Below are 7626 nucleotides of genomic sequence, written 5' to 3'. Positions count from 1 at the left end.
CTGCCACTTACCATCTGCATGGCTTCAAATGAGCAGCTTAACCTCTTTCTCCCTCATTTCTCTTCATTGGAAAAACTGGGACTACTACACAAATATAGCTCAGGTGTTGTTATCGTGCTTCTATCGTGCTCTGTTTTACCCTTTTGACAATTTAAAGAAAACAGTAAGGAGGAATGAATTTGGAACCTTTTATAAACTAGGTTTGTACCCCAGTTCAAGGTATGATGACTCTATCATTGTAAAGAATATGTACAACATACAAGCATTATTTGAGAAAGAGGTTGGTCGATTGCTATAGAAAATAAGCCTTTGCTTTTGGATCTTTCATACTACTGAATGTTGTTGTTGTTTTTTACCTTGTTTCTTTATACCTCCTGCTACAGTTTAAATTCATGTAGTATTTCTAAGTTGTTCTATGAACATATGGAATGAAAAGTTTCAGTATTTATTTGGTAACTGTAAAATTGGGAAATTGGAACTACATTACCATCATCCTATAAATGTTTTTCCCCCTCAAACCTAATTTGGAAACTAACAAAAATAAGAATAGTTATGTCTAGGATGAAACAGTGCCATGGAAATTAATGACATTTCTAATTCCTACTCAATTCAAAAGCCTCTTATTTCTAATTTATCTATATTTTATAAAACAAAGGTCACTAAATGAATGTTTTGTGTTTTAATTATAATAAAGCTGATGTCAGTAATGTTGGGGGGGGAAAGAAAATAAGAATTAAATATATGTATGAATATTATTTATTTAAAATATATTATTTCTCTCCTCTACCACACAGAAACAGTAAAACTATTTGGATTATATATCCATATGACTTATATCCAGCACATTAAAAGCAGCACATTGATCTGAGTTGGAAAATTTTCTTTTAACCCTATGATGCAAAAATTATAAACACTAAAAGAAATTGCTGAGATGTTTATTTATAAATATAATTTATAGCACACCATTTAAAAAAACTCTGTTGTGTTCCTCTCTTTTCCAAGTTTTCTTTTATTTTCCCAATTAAGTAACCAAAACCCAGTTACTAAAATGCTGCAGTTGAAAATAACCATAAAGCAGCCTTAAGAACTGTATGAAAATTAAGTTCCTTACATGTCCATTTCTCTTATTCAGTTTAAATATTTGGTGTCACTATGCAAAATGCTTTTAATGTTGTGAATTTTGATGATTCATCTATTCATATTCTAATTAAGAAACATAATATGAAATTATATAATTATTACATAATAAGGTAGCATAGAAATTATGAAACTCATATGTGGAAGTATCTAAGTTAAGCCCTCTAACTTCTTACTATCTTACTCTATAAGGAAATCATTATTTTCTTTACCTCTTTCCTTAGAATGCAACTCACATAACTAAAATCATTCTAATTACATATTAAAGCAACAAAAAAAAAAACCAAAAACGTGACACATCATAGCTTTGATAATTTATACAACATACCATCAGCTAAGGTTATCAAGTAAAAATGCCAATGTACCATTTTTATATACTCCTAGGCATAGTATACAGAATGTAGCCAGATTCCCTCTTTTAATGATGATTCTGTTACAATAATTCACAATGAAAGCTTGTCCATACTTAAATATTCCAACACAATGATAGTAGAGAAGGAAAGAATCTGAGAGGGCTACATCTTGTCTTCTCTTTTTCAATGCACCATATATTGCTCCTTTTGACAATGATTTAAAGATACAGTACTCAAAGAATTGGCATAATAAGAGTTTTCAAATAACATCATTAAACTTTCAAATAGGAAAAAAAAAAAAGGAACACTCAGTAAAATAAGAAGTTTCTTCCATTTTTTCCAAGTCACTGTTTGATGACCTCTTGCCATGTCTCACCAAAAAAAAAAAAATGTTGGTTCAGAGACAAAATACAAATACCTGAGAGAAAAGGGTTCTTCCAGTGAAATAAAACAGTGAGAAGGCAATCTACACTGTGAAATTGTTTCATATGTGTGATATCCAAAAGGTGAATCCATGCTTTTCTGAAAAGAGTATGCAAGAATTTCCCTATATCTTTGTGTCCAGGGTCAGTCAGTCTTAGTTGCAGTCATACAAAGTCTACACTATTGTCCAAAGTCACCTTTCTTAATGTGAGAAAAGAGCTGCAGCTAACTATGAGTCTATGTAAAAAAGCAAAAGAGGAAAACATCATAGAATATTTTATAGATAAGAAATTTAGACCCTAGGAAAAGTTCCAGTGAAAAATATCAGGTCTCAAAATAATTGTTAAACCCTAAATTGTTGGCAGCACGTTTAAGTTCTGTTAATTTCAGTACATTTTATCTGAATTTCGCATAATCACTGCTACTCCCAGTTGATGGTTATAGTTGGTTTGGGTGATATTAGTCCATTGCCATCATAACAGCTGTTCAGCTGCTTGAGTATGCAGTCATTTTATTGAAAATAATCTCTCATTACAAAGCAAGAAAGAAAACATAGATTTTTTTCTATTCAGCTTCTGGTGATGAAAGACTAACATTCTCCAGAGTGCTGATGACAGAACAGCCAACACAGAGGCAACTGCAGTACCTCTGCACAGAAATATTTCAATCCATTTGAAGTAGGAGAATGATGGTGCAATAAGCTTGAGACACACTCATAGTGGCTGAAGAAAATACACTGCCAGTTTATGTCAGGAAGTACAATTTTTTATCTTATTTGGAAGTTTGGGGTTCACTGACAGCAAGTCACTCATTAAGCATGGATCAATGCAAGGTATTGTACAGGTCTATTGTTTGTTTGTTTTTTTAGTTGTATTTTTGCCCTTGAGAATATTGTGATCTAGTAAACAAATAACAATAAATAGTAAAAAGTAATAGAAGTTGAGGTTCCAGCTAAGGAAACAAGAAAAAAGAGAGCAGTTTCTAAAGTTTAGGTTAGTCATGGAAAAAATCTTCTGAAGGAGCCATGTAGGAGGAGGAGCTCCATGCTAGATTGGAGACGGCGGGGAGTGCCAGGCTTAGATTGGAAAAAAAAATTGTCCAGCTTACAGCTCTATCCAGTCTGGCTCATTGGATAGATTGTGGACCTGTGGACTGAAGGGTCCTGATTCAATTCTGGTCAAGGGCACATGCCTGGGTTTTGGATTTGATCCCCAATAGGGGTTGTGCAGGAGACAGCTGATCAATGATTATTTGTCATCATTGATATTTCTATCTCTCCCTTCCTCTCAGAAATCAGTAAGAATATATTATTTTTAAAAAGAAATAAATTGCCCAAATATATTTTAAATCTTGAGGTTTTGTATGCCAAGGGTTTATTCAGTTCAACCTGGTCATTGCCTGAAGCATTGATTTGAGATTAAAACAAATATCAATAGAACATCTATATGTACAGATGATCTATTTGTTTTATGCAGAGAGGTTCTTACTAATTTTGAAAATGTGATGTCTCAATGATGATCATGATACCTAGAATTATAAACTTAAGCATCTATATATAAATACAAATACATGTGTGTGCTTGTTGTACACAAATATATTGGGTCGGCAACTACGTAATTGCGGATTTTTAAAAGAAAATCAAAGACAATTTTTTCATGGAACCAAATAACTTTATTCTGTAATGTATTGCCCATTTTGATCAATGACCTTTTGCCATCTTTCAGGCGGCATCATAATCCCACGTTCAAAAAACTTCTGGTTTTTATTAGCAAAAAACTGAATCAGGTACGATTTGACATCATCATTATTGAAATTTTTACCATTCGAGGAGTTTTGTAAAGATCAAAACAAAAAGTAATCAGATGGTGCAAGGTCAGGACTATATGGTGGATGTGGCAAAACATCCCAACCAAGCTCCATTAATTTTTGCCGAGTGACCAAAGATGTGTGTGGCCTTGCATTGTCATGATGGAATACAACACCTTTTCGATTTGTCAATTCGGGCCGCTTTTCTTCAACTGCATTGTTTAATTTCGTTAGTTGTTCAATGTAGACATCAGAATTGATCGTTTGGTTGGGTGGTAAGAGTTCAAAGTAGACAATTCCTTTGTAATCCCACCAAACTGATAACAAAACCTTCTTTTGATGAATATCAGCTTTTGATGTTGTTTGAGTTGGTTCACCTGGCCTGCTCCACGATCTTTTCCGCTTGATATTGTTGTAAACAACCCATTTTTCATCGCCAGTTATCAGTCGTTTTAAAAATGGATCATTTTCATTACGTTTCCTTAGCAAATCGCAGCTGCTAATGCGTTGCGTTAACTGTGATTCTTTCAGTTCGTGAGGAACCCATGTATCGAGTTTTTGAACATAGCCAAGTTGTTTTAAGTGATTTTCAATGCATGTATGTGATACATGAAGCTTCTCTGCAATCTCACGTGTTGTACTGTGACAGTCCGAATTGATTATTGCTTTGATTAGGGCGTCATCAACTTCAACTGGACGACCAGAGCGTTTTTCATCTTTGAGTGAAAAATCACCAGAACGAAATTTGGCAAACCAATTTTGACACTGCCGTTCTTTTAAGGCTTCGTCACCATAAACAGCACATAACTTTTTATGAGCTTGCAATGCGTTTTTCCCTTTGCGGAAATAAAAAAGCAAAATATGACGAAAATGTTCCTTTTGATTTTCCATTTTTTAACGAACGCCAAACGAAAACTACAAAACAGATCAAAAAACTTTTTTTACTGATTAACAGCTGAATAGCCAACTATCAAATAACAAAATGTGTTTTACATTTGTACTACGTCTGCAAACCTAAAAATTCAACTGAAGCCATATATGTGTGAAACCCGCAATTACTTAGTGGCCGACCCAATATAATACTAGAGGTCTGATGCACGAATTCACACACCACTGGTGTCCCTCAGCTTGGCCTGCAGGATTGGGCCAAAACCTGTTCTTCTACATCCCATAAGGGATCCCCGATTGTGAGGGCACAGGCCAGTCCAAGGGACCCCACCAGTGCATGATAGGGCCAGGGAGGGATGCAGGAGGTTGGCCAGCTGGAGGGCAGGGAACCACAGGAGGGCTCCAGGGCATGTCTGGCCCATCTCACAGAGTCCCTATTGTCCGGACCCCAGCAGCAAGCTAACCTAGTAGCCAGAGTGTCTTCTCCCTGGTGGTCAATGTATGTCATAGCAAGGCATTGAGAAGCCTTAGCATATCATTTGCATATTATGCTTTGATTAGTTGAACAGCCAACAGGTCAACTGGACACTTAGCATATTAAGCTTTTATTATATAAGATATAAATATAAACATATATGTACTTGTGAGAATCAATTCATCTGGATTGTATAAAATTGGTTTTTTTCTTTGAATACTTTAATGAAACATCTGATTTTTAGAAATCAACTGAACAATAAATACTATAGGAAATGTTCATATGCTTTAGTTAGGATTCTAAGTAAAACCATCCTAAAATTTCTTTAGAAGGGCCTATCTAGTGATAAAACAACCAATTAGAAAGTAGAAAATTAGTCGGTTAAACAATGATTTGGTAAACTATTTAGCAAAGTGGAATACTTATGACATAAATTTATATGAAAATGTAGTACAGAAAAATAATATCTATACAATAGGTTAAAGGTTGACTTATGGACAAGTATTAGCAATAAATTTACACATTTAAGAAGCTAGTGTCATGGTATTATGGGTGATCATTGTTTAAAAATAAGGAGGGGTGTGAGGGGTGAAGAGAATAACTGGGTAACTTATATGCATATACGCATAGCCCATGGATACAGACAATAGTGTGGGAAAGACTTGGGAGGGGAAGGTGTAGGAAAGAGGTCAATGGTGAAAAAACAAAACAAAGGAGATATCTATAATAATTTAAACAATAAATATAAATAAAAATATAGATTATTGTTTGTAATTCTATAATTTTAAATGATAAGTCAATACAAATATGTTGAGATTTTAAATCATCATGTTGCAAAATAGACAAAGATTATAGACTGGCTTATAGTCTAGACACTAGATTAAGAAAACATAGCTGACATAGCAGTAATCTCACCTGCATACCACCACTCTGGAACCTGTGCTCATGACAGACCTCACTGATCAAACTTGGTCTTCTTTCCTTATCTACACAGAATTCCCAGTAGCTATTATCAATAACTCAGAATCTTCACAAAATATAAAGCTTCTGTGCCATCTACAGCATATAAACAGCTTTCTATAGCAGATACTCAATTGAGAAAATTTCTCACAAAATAAAATAAAAGCAGAAGATATCATACCCCCCTTCTCTCTGAATTCACAGTGAAAGGGAAGAGTAAGACTGACTCCGTTTTGTATTGTGTCTTCCATCTTGTGTAATTATGTCCCCCGACATGACCCTTTTCTGAGAATGTGTCAGTTATCCAACCCACCTTTAAATCAGCCAATAGAAATGCAGAGGGAAGTAACCCAGTATAACTGGACCCTGGCCCTCACCCCACCAATTGGAACCAGCCAACTCAGTGGTCTGAGCATCACCCCACCACCCAACCCTAAACTCTATAAAAAGGCTGTACTTTCAGAACTCGGGGCTCTTTGCATCCTACTGCTGTGTAGGTAGAGGCGGAGAGACCGGGCTCAAGCTTGAATAAAGGCTCTTTGCTTTTGCATGGGACTCAGCTCCCTGGTGGTCCTTGGGGATCTTGAAATCTGGGCGTAAAAACAGCTTCATTTATTTTAGGACAAAATATGTCTGAAACACATTTGGTAAAATCTTATCTGGACCTAATTAAACTGGGCAAAATTTTAGCAAGTACAAGTCTATTTCCATGTTAAGAATTTTGGAAAAATTAACAAAAATATAGAAAACACAGTAAAGGATACTTGATGAATGCTGTATTTTTATTAGCTTTGTCTACATAGCTTCTACTACTTCTGTGAATAAACTATGCATTTGCAGCTTCCATTCACAGAATATTTAAGAAATATCTGAAAATTTATTCTAGTGAGGAAACATCTACTAATGGACTTTCCCTCAATGGTGGAGTAGGCAGGAATGGGAAGCACCCAGCCCATAGATCATGTAAGGCCCTTGAAATCATTTGGACTCATCCTGCCAAAGTATTAGGGATGAGTTAATTAAATGTTTGACCAAATATAGTAGGCTAATTTTTAAGTTGATTATTTTACATTGGCCCTCAATGATGTTATAAATATCCAAATGATCCTTGGCAGAAAAAAGGTTCCCCACCTCTAGGCTGGAGAAAGCTTCTCTTTTATTGTTGGTGGTTTTTTAACCTTAAAAACTGCTGAGGTACATTGAATATTTTTTGATTAAGTCTCGAGTTGGTTTTCTGCCCATGAACTACAATCTCATCTAGGATAGCAAGAGGGATAAGTTAGTCTGTGTTGTGACCAGGATACGCATTTTTGAGAAAAACACCTTGATTCTAAGCTGATCATTGACACTCTATCTCTATCCCTACCCACTGCTCCACTGCCATGTTCTAGCAATAACAGCAAACATAAAGGCAAGGTCTACATACAAATGAATGAGGAGAATATGATGAGCCTGGACAATAATCCTTGGTTAAATTAAAGTCTCTTTTTCAAAGTAAGAAAGAAATACTGCAAGGACTACTTGCAGCCAGCACTGAACAATAGCAACTCTTTAAACAGAATCTTGCCTTTCTTCTGTGGATAT

The sequence above is a fragment of the Pipistrellus kuhlii genome, unplaced genomic scaffold (genome assembly GCF_014108245.1).
Source record: "Pipistrellus kuhlii isolate mPipKuh1 unplaced genomic scaffold, mPipKuh1.p scaffold_m20_p_19, whole genome shotgun sequence".
Classification (NCBI taxonomy): Eukaryota; Metazoa; Chordata; class Mammalia; order Chiroptera; family Vespertilionidae; genus Pipistrellus; species Pipistrellus kuhlii.
The sequence above is the reverse complement of the archived record's forward strand: the minus strand, read 5'-3'. Positions refer to the sequence as shown.